The 18,669-nt window shown below is 39.1% G+C and overlaps 2 protein-coding genes across 10 annotated transcripts in view; one reads left to right on the top strand and one right to left on the bottom strand.

Annotated features, from left to right (window-relative positions):
• Nucleotides 1–18,669, bottom strand: part of THEM6 (thioesterase superfamily member 6) — an 838,692-nt gene that overhangs the window by 365,242 nt on the left and 454,781 nt on the right. The gene's annotated exons all lie outside the window — the stretch shown is intronic.
• The window catches only part of DNAJC5B (DnaJ heat shock protein family (Hsp40) member C5 beta), a 534,023-nt gene that overhangs the window by 87,346 nt on the left and 428,008 nt on the right, over nucleotides 1–18,669 (top strand). Inside the window, exon 2 of one of the 4 annotated variants that reach the window (XM_044067380.1) lies at nucleotides 917–1,048. The exons of 2 other annotated variants lie outside the window; for them this stretch is intronic. The gene's annotated coding sequence lies outside the window, so the exon portion shown is untranslated. Of the gene's footprint in view, nucleotides 1–916; nucleotides 1,049–1,661; nucleotides 1,906–18,669 lie in introns of those variants that run through there. One more of the 4 variants, XM_044067382.1, reaches the window with a different exon arrangement.

Below are 18,669 nucleotides of genomic sequence, written 5' to 3'. Positions count from 1 at the left end.
GTGGATACTGAATGGTTAAAAGATTGGACTTACATATACTAAGTCCAAGATGCCATTTCTCGGAATATTCCCTTTTCTCTTAGGTGTGGTGTTCTTGGAATTGATATATATATATATATATATATATATATATATATATATATATATATATATCAGTTTGGGGGGTGTGGGATGCTTGCACCCCCTACGATGGATGCAGGGGAGGGGGTTTGACCCCATGTAAGAAGAAATTTAAAGGAAAAGAGCATTTTCGAGATTCGCTCTTCTCCTGTGTTTTCTGCCTTTTTTTCTTTAGCTTGTTGGCACTCGACATTTTGAGTGTTGACATTTTAATAAGGAGTCTACCAGTAGCTTGGTTTGTTCATTTCATAACAAAAGCTAAACTTTTTTTTCTTCTTTTGAGGGGCAGAACCTTCCACATTCCTCACGAAATGCATTTAATGTTTACACCAATACTGTTAATGTAATCAACTTAGGTGGTCACTTGGTGGCATACCTCTCATCTGTCCAGAATTTCACAGATTGTAAAAATTTTTGCCTCATATTTTTGATCTGCTCCTCATAAAATCTGTGGTTTTCTGACAGATTTTTGAGGATTGAAGTCACTAAATAATTACATATATTTGAGTTTTAGACTTCAAATCTTTCAGAAAATGCATACTAACACAAAACCTATTAGTCTAGCAACTTTCTTAATTTATAAGAGAAATATTTAAAATTATTCCTGATTTTGGGCCTTTGTCCCCCTATTTTTTTGGATTTGTCCACATTTCTTGTGCTAAGAGGTTGAGAGGTATGCCTGTGGGAGGGAGAAGGAGAAATCCTTCTTACAACAATCAGCAAGAAAATGCATAATTTGTCCAGCTGACTGAAAAATAAAAGTTGTAAAAGCATATATATATTTTTTTATTTTCAGACAGTGATTCTACTATGAAAGTATGATGGAGAAATGATCTCTTGTAATAAGTGCTCCCACCCTTTGTCTCATTTGTGGATTCAACATCGGCCACCTCATCTCAATCTGAATGGCTGCCCCACTAATGACCAGGTATAAAGTAGATGAGGTTTCAGCTTGATAATTTCAGTACTTCAAGACTGAATTGTTTTGTCACATTTCCCCAGAGGAAATCGCTACTGTTAAACTTTCTGTTTACATGCTGGCAATGATTCAGTTTTTAAGGGCTCTTATATTTTCTCCTTAATTCTACAATCAACATGAGCTCCCCAACATGGCAGTACAATTGGGCTTGCCTCCTGGGAAAAAGGGAAAAAATGTTCTTAGAATGTATTTTCTTGAAGTGAAGCTTTACCACTATGTTTCCATCTGAATGAAGCTGTAGGGAACTTGACCTTCATGAGATGTGAGAGAATCCATTCTGAATACACTTCCCTATACCATGCACAGTTTTTGATGGTTTACTCTTAAACTTTCCTGCATAATTTGCTTCCTGAAATTGAACACTGGTCACATGAGTGAACAGATGCCCCTTACTCCAGGTATTTTATCTCCTCCTGACTTTTCATATTTAATGCATATTGTACTGCAATTGGAACTTTCTCATTATGAAGACACAACAGTTGTGGTAGCACTAACCATTAACAGCATTTCTGAGATTTAAACTCTGGTTGCAGGAAAGTCCAGAATTTCTTTCTTCCCATGCATGGATTGGTCAACATCTTTTTCTTCAGGTGATTGAGTCTTCATTCCTTGGCTTTTCAAGGCTCCTCCACCATATGAAGCAGGAAGCTTCCCTGTAACTCTTTCCAGGCATGCCCCTCATAGAAAGTCGATACGAACATCAAAGGCCATTAAGCAAGGACTGCATGACATGAAATCAGCTGCAGGGAAAACAGAGCTGAATGTGTTGAAACACTAGAATTTGCATTTCAGACATGAAAATTATGGTGAGTACTTCAGATGTGTAACTGCTAAGTTTTATTTCAAAATTGGATGGATGACCTTACATGACAGTGAACTTCGGAACCACAGATCTGAAAGAAACTCAGTATCCAGATATGCAATTTATCTTTGTAATGCTTGCTGAGCTAATGGAGGGTAGACCAGTATATAATCACACAGATCTCATCCATGGGAATATTTGTAAAACAAAGAGTATTGCAAGTGTAAGCAGAAAAATGCATTGATGTCAGTATGGTAAGGTTTTGCTGTGTTTTTTATTTATTTACTATTTGTTAACCAAGTAAGAGGACTGATAAATGCTTCCTCTTCAGCCAAGACCTGGCCTCAAAAAGCAATAAACAAAACCATTAAAGGTATAATCAATGATAGACAGTGTAGTTAGAAGTAATGATAACACTCAGTGATATACAGTGAACAATAAATCACCCAAGTACAATAACTTAATGGATTAAAATATGCAAGCATAGTAGTATACTATTAATACTATGTACTCCATTTTTGGATTATCTTTAATTAATTAATGAAGACAATATTAATACCTGTAAAGAAAGAGTTCTGTCAATATTAGCCATTGCTTCTAAAGCGTTTGCACATGGCCTCGCTGGCCTTGTTCAAGAGAAATCTTGACCAATGGATGGGAGATCGCAGATATACCCCAGGGATTACCTCAGTGTCACTGCTCAACAGAGGCACAGCAAAATAATGGGTATAGTTCCCCATACTAAAGGGGTGGCATAAGCCACAAAACTATGGGCTAGGCTTGTAAATGCCCTCGGGCAGATAGCCTAGTATGAACCTATGAACCTATATGCTTTGACAGTGTTTTTGTAAAGTCTTTGAATGTGGTTAGTGTCCTGATTTCAGGGGATAAATGGTTCCAAGTGGCTGGACTGCACATGACAATGCGTTTTCTCCTATTACTAATGAGTCTTGGCCTGATAAGGGTAGTATTATTTTCTTGACTTCCCTTTAAGGAGTAAGTCTTTAAACAATAATTTGGTTCTCAAGAGGGGCAGGTAGTATCCTAAGTTAGTAATTTTAAATAGTATGGAACTAAGTAGGAGTGATGCCCTGTCACCTAAACAGAACCATTTAATGGCATGAATGAGGTTAAAATGGTGTGGGCAGGAACCTGCAAGGAGTACAAATCTAAACATTTTATTTTAAGTGATTTGAATTTTGTGTTGAAAGACAAATGTAAGCTGAAAAGGGGTAGGCAGTATGCCAATTTTGGGAGAAATTGACAATCAAAATTCATAGCAAAAAGTGTTATATGCATTTCTAAGTCACTTCTCTGTCTTTCTTGCCTTTACCAAAGGAAACAAAGTGATGGTCATCTATTCTAACATAAGCGGCTCTTCTAGTGTGATAAAGCCTTAACTGTCTGTGTATATGTAAATATGGGGTACAGCCTTAACTGTCTGTGTGCATGTAACTATGGGATACAACCTTAACTGTCTGTGTACATGTACATATGGGGTAAAGGCTTAACTGTCTGTGTACATATAAATGTGGACTATAGCCTTAACTGTCTGTGTATATATAAATATGAGGTACAGCCTTATCTGTCTGTGTACATGTAACTATAGGATACAACCTTAATTGTCTGTGTACATATAAATATAGGATACAACCATAACTGTCTGTGTACATATAAATATGGGGTACAGCCTTATCTGTCTGTGTACATATAACTATGGGATACAAGCTTAACTGTCTGTGTACATATAAATATGGGGTGCAACCTTAACTGTCTGTGTAAATACTAATATGGGGTACAGCCTTAACTGTCTGTATGCCTATAACTATGGGATACAACCATAACTGTTTGTGTACATATAAATATGGAGTACAGCCTTAACTGTCTATGTACATTTAAATATGAGGTACAGCCTTATCTGTCTGTGTACATATAACTATGAGATATAATCTTAACTGTCTGTGTAGATATAAATATGGGGTACAACCTTAACTGTCCACATGCATATAAATATGGGGTAAAGCCCTAACTGCTGGTGTACATATAAAAAAGGGTACAGCCATAACTGTCTGATTCTACATTAATATGGGGTACAGCCTTAACTGTCTGTGTCCATTTAAATATGAGGCACAGCCTTATCTGTCTGTGTACATATAACTATGGGATACAACCTTAACTACCAGCATACTTATAAAAATGGGGTACAGCCTTAACTGTCTGAGTCTACATTAATATAGGGTACGGCCTTAACTGTCTGTGCACATCTACATACAGCATACAGTCTTACCTGTCTGCACATTGTGATGCAGAGTGCATCCTGAGCTGTCTGTGTACATCTGCATACAGCATACAGTCTTACCTGTCTGCACATTGTGATGCAGAGTGCAGCCTGAGCTGTCTGTGTACATCTGCATACAGCATACAGTCTTACCTGTCTGCACATTGAGATGCAGAGTGCAGCCTGAGCTGTCTATATACATCTAGGTACAGAGTATAGATGCTCATGATTTGAATACAGTATATGGCGAAATAGAAGGTGAGTCTAAAGGTTTATGCTACATGTTGTATTTACCTTTGCAATGATTAATATGAAGACAAACAATATCTTTGTTGTGGATCATATTCATAGACAAGACTGGGCAGTTCTGAAACTCTTTTTGCTTACAACCACCAACAAAAAATGGTTGTTACTGGTTCAAACGAAGGAAGGCTAAGTTCTCTGTGAAGAAATTAAGATTCCAAGGCAGCTTAGAATCCCTATCAAGAAGCCTAAGAAGGAAAGTACCCCTAAGGATTGTTTCATTGTCTAACAGAAAAAAAAAAACTGCCTGTCTATCATATTGTGAAAATTAGAAATGATGAGCAAGTGAACCTTGACTGTAACACTCTCATACCAACACTGACAAGCTAAGGCAAACAGCCTAAGACCAGTAGGGTAAGACCCTCCACTGCAAGAAACCCCTCATCAGCCATCTATGTGGAGAACTGTTTCCATTTGTCACTGTAAGTTTCCAGGGTGGCCCATTTCTGGGGTACTTTGAAAGTCTGGGCTCCACTGTCAGACAGATCACAAGCTTTGAGGATTACTGGAATGAGTTAACAAGGCTATAAGCTTCAACATGTGAAATAATGGGTAAAGATGGCCTGAGGGAATGACAAGAAGAAGGGCAGTGAAAACCCATCTGATTGTCCAAAACGGAATAAACAGATTCAACTCTGCCTTATCATTCTTGCAGCTGTTACAGCACTTTTAGTAATATCATGATGGGGTAAGGCATACTGGAACCCCTTCAGACACAGGATCACAAATGTATACTGAAAGATCGCTGTTTTCAACAGAATAAGAGAACAGCATCTTTTACATTTGGTATTAGTTAGGGTTATAAAGAGGTCCAGAACAAGGGACCCCTCTCCCACAGTTGCTGAAAGGTATTTAATGCATTGTAGATGAGGCAGCAGCCACTCACAAAAAGAAATGAGATTCTGATCCAGTCTATGTTCTGAAAATCTGATTTTCCAGGAATGTGAATGAACACAAAGGAAATAACATTTGAGTATCCTAGTCCCACACAAAGTGTCTCCTTGCACAGCTGATAACGTGTGACTCTCTATTTGCTGATATACCAAAACATTGCCAGGCTGTCTATTTACAGGAAAAGGGAGAAAGAGATCATCCTACAAAGGTCACCTAGACTGCAGTTGTCCGTGGTATACCTCAACAAACTGAAAGGCACTTAGAAAAAAACACCTGACACCACAGATACTGTCAGTCTAAGTGAAGCCCCAGATACTAAGCCCCTAATGCAAGCAAACACTCTTACCAGGACTCACATCTCAGGAGACTCCATTGTAAGATATACTGATGCCCTTCTAACTGGGCTGAACAAGGAGAAGATAACTGCTAGGTGCTTATCTGGAGCCAGGATCCACCAAATCATGCATGCAATCAAGTCATTATGCCACAGGTACCAGTATGATTCCATCATAGTCCACAACATAGGTGTAAATAACCTGAGATGTACATCCCTGGACTATATGAAGGGAGATATTATGGAGCTCTCAGATCATGTGTCTCAGGCTGGTATGAGCCTTGTATTGAACAGCATATTACCATCACCGAGGATGATGCCACTATATGAGCAAAACAATTATTGATTTCAACACCTGGCTGTCTTTCTGGTGTCATTCTAAGGGAATCCAGTATCTGTCAACTTGGGAGGATATGGTTAACAGATCATGTTGCATTGTCAAGGATCATCTGCACTTTTCCACTCTAGGATTTCAAATAATGACTAAAACTTTATCCAACCCCATAGTGCCATTTTTAGGCAATACCAAATTGACAACCCTATTGACATAGCAAAGTCTAGTCAGCTGAACCTCACAGTGTTACTGCTCACTCCATGCAAATTTCCTCACACACCTGAGAATATAAATATCTGTGCAGTTCTTGAGATATGGTTTAAAGTGGCAGAGAGTACCTAGGCAGTGCAAGGTTTCAGTGCCTTTCACACTTTTAGACCAGTAGCTGCACAGACAAGAGCTAAAGGTGGAGGTGTCTCAATATACACCAGTAAAAAGCATACCTCTAGGGTGGTCAGACAGGGTGACATGCTGGAGTGCCCCCATGTGCAAATCACCATAGACAAAATCCCATACCACATCATAGCCAGCTATAGGTCACCCTCCATGAAACTCACAATGCATACTTGGACCTTCTGGAGACACTTACCTTCCAACCTAACACCCTACTCATGGGAAACTTTAACTGCCCCTCTTTAGACAGGAAATCTTACATGACCTCAAATTTACAGGTGCAGAGATTCTTGGACTTCATAAATAAAAAACACTCTTGACCAAATAATGAATACATCCACTAGAAGTTCCAATATACTGGACTTTGTGATCATAAATATGGAAGAACACTGCACCCCTCCCCCGCCCCAGTGTCTTGTCCAACATGGTATGGTCCGACCATAAACCAGTCTTCTTTGAAATCAAAATCATCTCCATAATCCCATTAAAACCAGTAACAGTTAGGAACTATTCTAAGGCAAATTACCTATTATTAAGTGATGGTTTGTCAACATTCAGTCACTACAAACCCCTAGAACACAGTAGCCTATGCTTAATTGCTCTCAGAAACTCTGTACAACCATGTCAATGGCTGTATATAGGCTACTGTATCTACCAGAAGCAAGCCCAGGATTAGCTCCAGAAACAAACTGTCCTGGTGGCATCCCAAATTAAACAGGATATACAATAAAAGGTAAAAAATTATGTCAGGAAGGGTAATTCCCATAAAGATAAAAACTCTCTCCTCAAAGTAAACAAGCAACTAAGAGGGTTAATTAGGTTAAAGAAAGCCAACCTTGAGGTTAAGGTAGCCTCTCAGGTGAAAGATAACCACAAGGTCTTCTTCAGCTATGTGAGAAACCTCAAAGACAGCACAGAACAGTGTAGTAAACTAGTGGTTGATGGTGCCACATTTACTGAGCCTGGTGATATAGCAAACCTGTTAACAGGCAGATTCAGTTCCAACTTTACCTCCCTCTCACCCCAACTATCCCCCCCAAAAGCCCCTTATAAATAACCCCTCCAACTCTAAGTAGGGAGCGTGTACTGGATGCCCTCACTAAAGCCAAAAACATAGCCTCAGTGGACCCCAAAAACATCCCAGGATGCCTCCAGAACAGTGTAAAATATGACTGATCAGGACTCCTTGAGTCATTATTTAACTATAGTTTTAAAACAGACTTTGTGCCATGTGAGTGGAGGACTGTGATGGTCATCCTTCTTCATAAGGAAGGAGCTTCAACAGATCCTGCAAACTACAGTCCCATTAGTCTGACTAGTCTTATTTGCAAAACCATGGAAAGAATTATCATGGAAATTATCAACAAGGACATAGGAGACCTCCAGACACTGGATCCATTCCAGTTTGGCTTTGTCAAAGGAAGGTCATGCTTAATGAATCTGGTGGACTTCTTTGCAAAGGTCACTAAGCAAATGGATGAGGGGAAAATGGTTCATACTCCATACCTAGATCTAGCTAAACCACTTAATACAATACCCCACTTGGGCATTGTCAATAAACTTACAGAGCTAGATATAAACCCCTATATAACATGCTGGACAGCTAGCTGGCTCATAGATTGCACCCAGGAGGTTATAATCAGTAAGGCCACCTCCATGAAGAGGCCGGTCACCAGTAGAGGCCCCAGGACAATGAGCTAGGCCCACTCCTGTTTGATATCTACATCTTGGATGTCAAAGCCAATGTCAAAGGACTCTGGCTGACCAAGTCCACAGATGATTGCAAACTGACAACAGTCATTGAATCCTCCTAAGCTGAGAACATCCTTCAGTTTAATGCAGACAGACGCTTGGTGCCAAAGCCATGGCTTAAAACTCAATACCAAGACATGCATTATAGTACCTTTTGGGAAATCAGGTACCCTAGGTGACTACATCATCAGTAAAACACCTCTAAAAGTTGATTCATTAGTAAGGGGTCTGGGAACTTATATAGACAGTAACCTAGTCTTTGACCAATATGTGTCCAGGGTGGTAGGAAGATCCTTCTATATTGCTCAACTTATAAGCAAGTGAATGGTGTCTAGGTCCAGAGAGGTTATCATGGAAGAAAGATACCCATTTATTTCCAATAGTAGTAGGAGCAACTGGTCTTATAAAAACGAGTCTACAGTCATTCTTAGTTATGTTACCAATACATGTAACTCTGTATGAATTGCAAAAGAAGCCATTACTGGGCACACTGTGGGTGCTACGAAGAGCACTTTTGGCTGACATCAAAGAGTGAAACAATACTAATTTCATGAACTTTAATCGTACTTTGACATAGGAATGGGGTCCATTCCTGTCATGGTATTAGAAAGTCAAAAGATTTGGAGAAAGTAAAAAAAAATAGTATAATGCCCTCTTCGGTATGTACCTAACCAGATATATGCAGCAACTGGAATGTCTGCAAAGGTTCCTTAGAAAAAGAATGTATGGAGTAAAGCCAGTGTTCTATGCTGACCACATCAAAGCCTTGTCTCTTTACTCGGTATCATACTGATTTCTGAGAGGTGATCTTTGCCTGGCATATAAGGCATCCCTGGACCCTGTTTTGATGAACCCTTTGCACATCTGCAAAACAAACAGTATCAGGACTACTAGATTAAAAGACCTAATGTTTGCTTGTGACATAAATAAAACATATTAGAGAGAGAGAGAGGTGTTTCTCAGAGAATTGCCATTCTCTAGAACAGGCTCCCTATCCATGTGAAGCTAAGTTTCTCACTATCCTTTTTTAAGCACAACTTGGGACCAATGGATGGGCAATCAGACATTCACCCCTCATTTGGTTCCTATGTTTCTGATTGACACAGGCAGCTAGTAAATCACCCCCTATATAAATCAAATTGGTGGGTCACATTTGAGTTGCAAGGCTAGCCTTATAGAATGTATTTATTTTATTACTGGATAAATTGAGTAGTCCTATAAATGTTTCAGCCATAACCCTAGCCTTATTCAAAAGAAACATAATTGAAAACATTCAAAGTATAGACAGTAGTAACTGAGGCAGAAGATGGTAAAGTAATTATAAAGAAATAAAACAAGCATCTTTTTATACTAGTTGGCTTGCAGGGTACATTGATGCGTATACAGAGTGTCATTTTCAACCAAATGTTTTTTCTGTTAGAGCTAGAAATGCCATAAAGTAAGTTGTAGGTAACAGGTAAGTATCACTTATACTCCTCTTGTGCTTACATGCCATTTTGCTTTGAATTTTTTAGCAACAGAGAAGTCTGCAGTAATTTTCTAGGTGGACCAGATTAACTTAAAATAACTACAGAAAATACATTTGATATTGAAAGTAAATAAATGTGAAAATCAAATGGCATACAGTGAATACCCACATATTCCCATATGGCAGACATAATAAGGGAGATTAGAACAGACAGAATATGCTCTTTAAATTTGTGCCTTTCACATTTGCACTATTTTAATATGCTAATGATTGCCATACATTGTTTTTATTTTTCCTTTACTCTTTTCTCCAGAATGTAGTTTACACTTATGCAAGTCTACCATTCCTCAAGTGTTTTATTCTTTAATACTGAGTCTCCCAAATATTCAGGCATCTTTTAAATATTGCACATTCAAAAATATTCATGTGTGATGCTCAGCAATCAGGGTGCTTAGAAAACTAGTTCTAGCTTTCTTCTCAGAATAAATATGAAAGCATGTTGGTTAGGACTGAGGGTCAAAAGTAATTTACTGATATATCAAAAGCTTGGCATAAAAACTGGTCAGCACAGTTTATGCCATGTACTAAGTAATTCAAATGCTTCAGGAAAGGGAATGTATGAAAACATGTATCTTTACTGGTCATGTATATTACAGCATATTGTAGGATTGTATACATTTCTGAACACGGTTAAGACATCTATTCATACCATATATTTAATGTCATACCCCATACAACAACCAAATAAAAGAAAACAATTCTCAAGACTGTTAATCCTCCTTATAGCTAAACTCACACAATATATGCATTTTTGACCACAGTAAAAGCAGTCATTATCAATAGAAGCCATTTTGTTGGTGTTATCCACTGACATTTCATTGTAATGGTCTTCCTTAAGTGTTTAAGCTGAAGAAAAGCTTTGTTGGAAGTCTCTATTTTATCATAGTGAAAAATCAGTGTAAAACATTTTAAAATATGTGCAAAGCAATACAATATACTGTTGAAAACAAAACATAAGATGTGCAGTTGCTTGCACTTTTTACCCATCCCCCTTTGCCCACCTTAGTTATTCTTCTGGTTTGGCATGAGAGGGAATTCCAGACAGCTACCATGATATTTTGCATTTTACTTTACAGCAATACAGAAATAGGACATGGAGAAAATGTACTTTTAGAAGTGAAGCTGTAAAGCAAGATACTCCATTTTAAAAATGTCTGAGGAAACCCACTTTTAACATCTTACTGTTGGATTTAATCAACATATATATATAATAATAATATGCAAGTTATGCTAAGGTAAACCAAAATTCATGGTAATGATAATAATTTCAAAACATTAACACTGGTTTATTTTTCTTATTTATATTGTCATTATTATGAAGAATGTAGTCAGTTGAGGTGCTGTAGAGACAAAAGTATCCATTGTCACAAAAGGAGATACTGCCAGTCCAGCTATCTGGAATTTTGTAAATGGCTATGTGTCATTTGTGAATATCAACATGATTCATATGCTTGTGTTACAAATGTATTAGAACTGTATATTGTGCATATCAAACTGCTGGTACAGAAGTATGTGTTAAAAAGGGTTGTACAGTACTGAGTTGTAAAAATGTATCCACAATGTACCCTACTGGAACAGAACAAAAATGTACATACACTATTGTAACTGTCTAGATATATTTTTTATTTATTTATTTATTTTTATTTATTTAACATTTGTTGACCGGGAAAGTCCGACTAGGTTCCACAGATCCTGTTTTCAGCAGAGGCACGGAGAGAAATGCTCCATATATATATATTTTAACAATGGAAACTGGAACCCAGGAGGATAATTTCAGAAAAAATAGCTGAAACTGTAAATGTGTTTATGACCACGTAATAAAAGGATGTTATCTTTCAGTTTCAGTGCAGCAACAGACACAATGTCTAGAACTAGAGGTTCTCTGCATTGTCTTGCAAGTGTTATACTGTTTTATGACTTCCAGCAAGTACCAAGATTTGAGGAAAAGCCCTTGTGTATGTATTTTCATAGGTAGATGCTAAATGCTACCAGCTGCATTAATACCTGTTTTTCACCTGGGACGGACTCAGATGACAAGAAGTAATGTAATTCTGCAAGAATCCCTGCAGCAATATTTGGGATATTAATTTGGGAAGTCTCTGAGAGAGAGGTAGCATTCTATATTTTGTCTTTGACCTGACAAGATCCATTCACCACACATCTGCCTTGCTAAGAGTAAGTAAGTCTAGGGAACATTATAATTCTCTTAGATTCAGTCAGGAATATAGTGAAGTATAGTTTAGATGTTTTCTTTATTTATTTGAGACTGTCCTGCAATATTGTTTTAAATATTTCCTGTGATTTTGAACTCTGATGTTACTGTGATCATATACTGAGTATTTTCTTATTCTTTCATTATTTATTATTAAATATATTTAAACCTTTCTTTGTGGCTGATATTTGTGAGACATATTTAAGTTTTGGGAGTACTTGCATACTTATTTGGTGACACTGCGGGCCACTCCTAATAGCCTTGCTCTTGGCCAAACTACCATTTGTGCTGATGGTAACATTACACAGCAAGATTGGACACCCTTTGTTAAGGGCCTTAAAGTAGCTGATAAGGAAGTGGCTGGTGGCAGTGATAATTACCTTATAATCTGGGCAGAAGGGGGCATAGCTAGTAAACCTGTGCCAGCCTTTCCCAGCTGTGTGTGTGTGTGTGTGTGTGTGTGTGTATAAATCAAACCTCAAAGTGTGTGTGTGTGTGTGTGTGCGTGTGTGTGTGTGTGTGTGTGTGTGTGTGTGTGTGTGTGTGTGTGTGTGTGTGTGTGTGTGTGTCAGCCTCGAAATGACTGTGGTCTCTGTGTGCTCTTAAGGGAAATTGCACTTGATGCAGAGAGCTGCATCTGGGAATACTGTGTTTGTACCTGTCATCCTCCCAATGTACATCCCCCACTGTTGCCAGTGGTGAGATTTGAGGCTGCTTGATTACTGGGCCAGTGCTGGAGCATCACATCCATAAATACAAAAAAAAAGCAATATAAAAAGTATGGAATTGATTAAGATAAAAATAGAGATGGTGCTTTTAAAGTAAATGTTAGTATTTGTTTATCTGTTTATACACCATGTAAGATCATATGTTTATATCGATGTTAGATCATGGCTCATCAGCTCACTGCCACTTGTTTTGAACAGCAAGTACCCACCTTCCCAGCAGCTTGATCCACACATACATACATACATACACCCAGGACTCTAACTCCAACCTTAAAAGTTACACTCACTCTATAGCCCTAATAGGATCATAGGAGTTTACTAGGATATTAGACCCTTGGTCCTTATAAGCCAAGTCAAGAGTTTAGCCGATGTTTAGACAAGTCAACACCCAAAGGCCCTCTCCAGCAGGGACACAGGTGGAATCCCAGGGGTGTATTTTCTGTTTCCCATCCATTTATCCAGGTTGCACTTAAAAAGGGATAATGAGGTACTCTGGTTGATGTGAAGAGGGAGTCTATTCCACAGATGGGGCAGCCTCTAGGACACAAATCTGTCCCTCCAACAAGTCCTATTGATATCATAGACGAAGGTAAGGTCATGTGTATGGGTTCCTCTAGTGGAGCTTGACTTGCAGATATCCAGCAGTCCCATCAAGGCAGGTTCTGAGATTGCTTTGTATGCCAGACAGAGGTCACCACTGAGAAGTCTGTATGAAACTGAGTAGAGGGACAGGGCTTTTAACCTATCTGTGTATGGTAGATGTTTGAGGCCCTGGATTCTCCTGGTGAGGAACCTCTGTGGTGTCTCCAGCTGCTGCATGTGTTTTGCGAGGTACATGCCGAAGGAGGCATTGCACTCAATAATTGGCCTTATAAGGGAAGAATACAGGGATGTTATGACCTATTGGTCCCTGGATGAGATACCCTCACTTATGAGGTGGGCCATGTAGAAAGCTTTCCATACAATGGAAGCAACATTGTGGTCAAAAATCTGGTTGCTATCAACCTGGGTGCCCAAATCCCTCACTACGAATTGTGTACTTAGGATGTTCTTATTAATGTGATAATATATGGGGATGTCACTCTCCCCAAAGGGGATGATAATGCATTTTTTGGCATTCAGTTTAGGGCCTTGTTTCTGGCACCAGTCATTTGTTTTGAGCTTGACGTCATCTGCAAACTTGGTCAGCCATAGCCACTGGTTTTGGTCTGCACCTCAGAGAAGTATATCCCAAATAACAGAGGCCGCAAGACTGATCCCTGGGGTACGACACTCATTATGGATCTACTGCTTGAGGTGGCTTCTCCTACTTTGGTTAGGCAGGTTCTATCAGTGAGCCAGTTTGCTACCCATCTGGTAACATATGGACTGATGCCTAATTGAGAAAGTTTATCTACTCTGCCCAAGTGGGGAATAGTGTCGAAGGCTTTGGCTAGGTCAAGGTAGGCGGTATGCACCATTTTCCCCTCGTCCATGGCTTTGGTGACTGTCTAAGAGAACTCAACCAGATTTAACAGACATTGAGTCAAATGTGGGGGCCTGTAGCTAGCTATAATTTGAATAGGGCTCTTGTCAATGGTTAACTGCACCTGGAGTGTCTCCTGTGCGTCATACTGTTTGACCAGCCTGGAGGTGTGTGTGTCTTTAATATATATTGAAACTCCACCTCCTTTGGCTTTGCTGCCCACATTTTGGGGTCTGAATGCATGATAAGATGAATAACCAGGTAATGCTGGGGTGCTCTCCACAGCTTTGAACCAGGTTTCTGTGACTGCACAAATGTCAGGATCTTCCAGGGTTAAAAATGCTTGCAATGAGTGCAGTTTCATGTTTAGACTACTAGCATTTAGCAGCATGATCTTTAATTTGCATTTTGCTGACATTTTTAGTTGGTAGTATCGACATCATGACATTTCCTAAAAAAGGCACTATGGGGGAGGCAAGGGCCTTTGCAAGAACTCTGAAGCCCAAGTGAGACAGATGCAGGCCATCTCTAGCAAAGCATCATGGTTTGTTGATCATATCTTCCCCCTGGAATAACACCAGAAACTAAGCCAATTGTTAAAGTCAATCATTTTCTGTTTGTATTGAGGTATCATTCCTGGTGATGGTAGAATGCTGCTTAAGGCTAGGGACGCACCTGCCTGGGACACATATTCAGCGAGCCCAATCAAGTCTGTCTTCATATAGTCTAGGGAGGTAAGTCACAATTAGTTCATGCCAACATGGACTATGCCAGAGTCATAACAGCACCTGTTGCTGAAAGACTTGAGTGCACGTGTGATATGGTGGATTCTGGCACCTGACAAACAACTAACCGTGACTTTCTCCTTGTCCAGCCTGGTGAGAGGCACATCTGTGTGTCTCACAGTGGAGTCTCCTATGACTAATATGTTGGGTTTATGGTTAGGCCTTAGTGGTTGTGAGATACTGGTGTGTGAACTATGCGTGGTATGTGGTGTGGAGGGTTGTGTAGTACTCATGTGTTTTTGCCTCTGAGGTCTCCTTTGTTTGGGTTTGTTTTTGTTGAGAACCTCCGCATATGTGAGTGTGTGTTGTTTAGTTGTGATGGTGTTTGAAGTGTAGTGATTGTGTTGACAACCTTCTCAGTGTTAGATATACTGGCTTGTGAGGGAGAGAGCATAGACTCTAGCTTATTTATATAATTGCATCTCTCACAAATTGTGTTCCTAGGTGGTAGTAGTAGATCATTGTCCATGTATATGAGGCAGTTGCTACACTGTCTTAGGATGCCCATATCAACCAGGTTGGCAGGAGTCACCATAGGAAATTGTCCATCCATATTTGTCAGAATCTGAGGGAGAGAGGCCAGGGAGAGCTAAGGGGTAGTCCTAAAGGCCAAGTACCTAAACCAAAACTAAAAGGCTTGGAATAACACTTAAAATTTAAGCAGGTTAAACACAAGCAGTGATAAATCCAGCAGAGAAGATGCACTTGAACACTTTAGAGAACAAGTAGCAGAAAAACCAAGATGACGTAATGAAGTAGGAGAAGGAAATACAAATACTGTAAAAGCAGCTGAATATTTTTTTTTATTAAAGTTAAAAGGGAGAAAGGAGATAATTCAAGGTTAAGAAACTAAGGGGGTTGGCCTTCCCAAATATTCTCTCTGTATTAGGTAGAATGAGCTAATGACACTAGACTGGGAGGAGTGTCCCAGATCAAATTTACAGTAGAGGCAGGCAACTGCAAAGCTGGCAAGTATAAGAACAAGACACCAATAGGGACAGAGGGTGGGAACCTATACTACAGCTACTAGCTACACTATTTTAGGCAGAAAACACTACAGAAATGTTTATCACAGTAGAAATATGACAGTGGGACACTAAATGAAAGTTTTAACCAGATAAAGGACCAAGGAGACTCTAGAGAATGCTTTTAACTGCAAACAAATCAGTTATATGATACAATCCTTGGCAGAAAATCAAAACAAACAAACAGATGCTTAACAAATGGAGAAAATTTATAGTTAATACCTTTCACACAATGAAACTAGCTAAAAAATTTTACAAAAAGTGTGACAGTAACAAAAGTGATTTAACATGCCCTGTAAGGCAGACAATTTCAGCAGAATAGTGCAGATTAGTTTATAGCAATAAAATACAGTAAAACATGGTTGGCAGCAAACCATAAAAAAGTTCTATAAATGGTTAGACTAAGCAATAACTAGTACAAATAAGCACAGATCAGAGTTGTGGTCAGTGCCCCTCCTCTGTTCAGCTCAGTGTGAATAAACAGAATTCCTCTCAAAGGCAGGGCCTCAATACGAGATGGTACAACCTGAAACAACTTTAAAAAAAGCTCAGAAGGACCAATGAGTGCTTACTCCAAGCCCTAGACCAGCCAACCTTTACCAGCCCGTGGCCAATCAACACAATCCTCTCACTAAAATGAAGAAAGGCTCCTAAACCTCATTCCTGAACCCTAACTCTACAACTCCCAATCACTCTATAACCCGGGAGACTTAAACCTCGACAGCGGGAGACTTAAACCTCGACACGGCTATTAATAGGACGTGCTGGAGGGATAGATTCATCACCCAAAGACTCCCTATGCTGTGGAATAAAATCCCGGTATATGTGAGGCAGAGCACCTCGCTGGCCTTGTTCAAGAGAAATCTTGACCAATGGATGGGAGATCGCAGATATACCCCAGGGATTACCTCAGTGTCACTGCTCAACAGAGGCACAGCAAAATAATGGGTATAGTTCCCCATACTAAAGGGGTGGCGTAAGCCACAAAACTATGGGCTAGGCTTGTAAATGCCCTCGGGCAGATAGCCTAGTATGAACCTATGAACCTATGAACCTATGAACCCTAATCCGAAACTTCACTATTTAAGCCTAAAACTCTCAGTCTCTCTTTTGTGCAATCACAGACCTTATTCCATAACCCTAATCCCAAATCCTGCTTATCGGTTCTAACTTGAAAACTACTAGTCACTCCCTAATCCTTCCAGTCATCATTAAATGTAATCATAAAACTTTGACTTGCTCCCACTGACTCTCTTCAGTTGCTACACTAACTTTGCTTGAAGCTGAATATGTGTTTAAATTGCAGCCCATGTGAACCACCTAGAAAACCTGTACCTGGCTGCAAGACTGTAATCTGCAAGAACAGAATCGAGCAGCTGCAGAAAACAAATTCATATTACACACACACACACACACACACACACACACACACATACACACACACACACACACACACACACACACACACACACACACACACACACACACACACAGGTCTATGTCATTTGTTTGCATGTTCATTTGATTGAAACCCAAATGTTCAAACCCATTTGATTGAAAATTCATTTGACAGAAAAGTGCAGGTCTAAATTAAAGTATCTGATGGTGTCACTTCTGATCACAAAGGTTATTAGGGAGACATGTCTAACAGAATATGTGTGGACAGCACTGGTCAGCATCATGTTATACCTCCAGATCTGTAGATAGTTGTGTTTTCGCAATTTAGCACTGATTCACTGAGTTTTGTTTTTTCTTTTCTCCATTGTTGTGTGACCATGATGTTAGTGTATATAAGTAAGGGGATGTGTGGGAGGGCAGGGGGGCTTCTTTTCATTTATCAGAATGTGATAGCAGTGTGCTCGTGTACAACACCATCCAAGGTGTTCTTTCTCACAGCATCTCATCTGTTTCAAGACTGACACTTCTTATGTGGAGGGCGTAATAGCTGCTTTATTTGGCTAATAACAGAACAAAAAAAAAGAACACGTTTGCAAGTAAACTGATATCTTGCTCTTTACCTATTAATCTTTAATGAAAACATTTTTTTGTATGAGTTATTACTGTTATGATTACATCTATGCAAAAAAAGAAAAAAACTGGTATAAGGGCATAATGCAGACTTTTGCAGCATGGTGTAGTAGCAATACTAATGGCCCATGGTTAATGAATACTAATTTGTCTCTAGCATTACAACATATAGTTCTTGTAAGTGTTACTCACTCCACTCATTGATTTATTAGCAACCATGTAGATAGGAAACTTGTGAAGTAACATACTAGCATTTTTCCTTTACAATGCTATGCCTACAATGTTATAGAAGATTCTATTGCTGTCTAATAACTATTGTACTATTTTACAGGGTTTTACTCAGATTTCCCTACTTCTTTTTCCCTTGACATGCACTTCTTCACTTGAAGATTCTCTTAGTTGTGGCTGAACGTTCTTTCTATTACTTGAACCATTCTGTAGTGTATTGCCTTAGATAGTAACTATACTATGTCTCTGCTTGCTCTTCAAATGATCTGCCTGAGGTTTCTAGATATCTGGTGTTTTTTTGTTTTTTTTTAACAGGGCCATTACTGCCTTACCAGTTATCTGGAGGTCTGCATCTCCTGCTCTTTCTGCCTTCTTTTTCAACTCCCCTTTTCTATTATCCACTGTATACTTCCTCACTACCTTAACGTATTTAATGTCTGCATGCCTATAATGTTTTTATTTTCTATTTCTTATATGTGCT

This window comes from Protopterus annectens, chromosome 3.part1 (genome assembly GCF_019279795.1).
Source record: "Protopterus annectens isolate FY-2018-M chromosome 3.part1, PAN1.0, whole genome shotgun sequence".
In the NCBI taxonomy this organism is placed as follows: domain Eukaryota; kingdom Metazoa; phylum Chordata; order Ceratodontiformes; family Protopteridae; genus Protopterus; species Protopterus annectens.
This window is presented reverse-complemented; position numbering and strand designations above follow the sequence as displayed.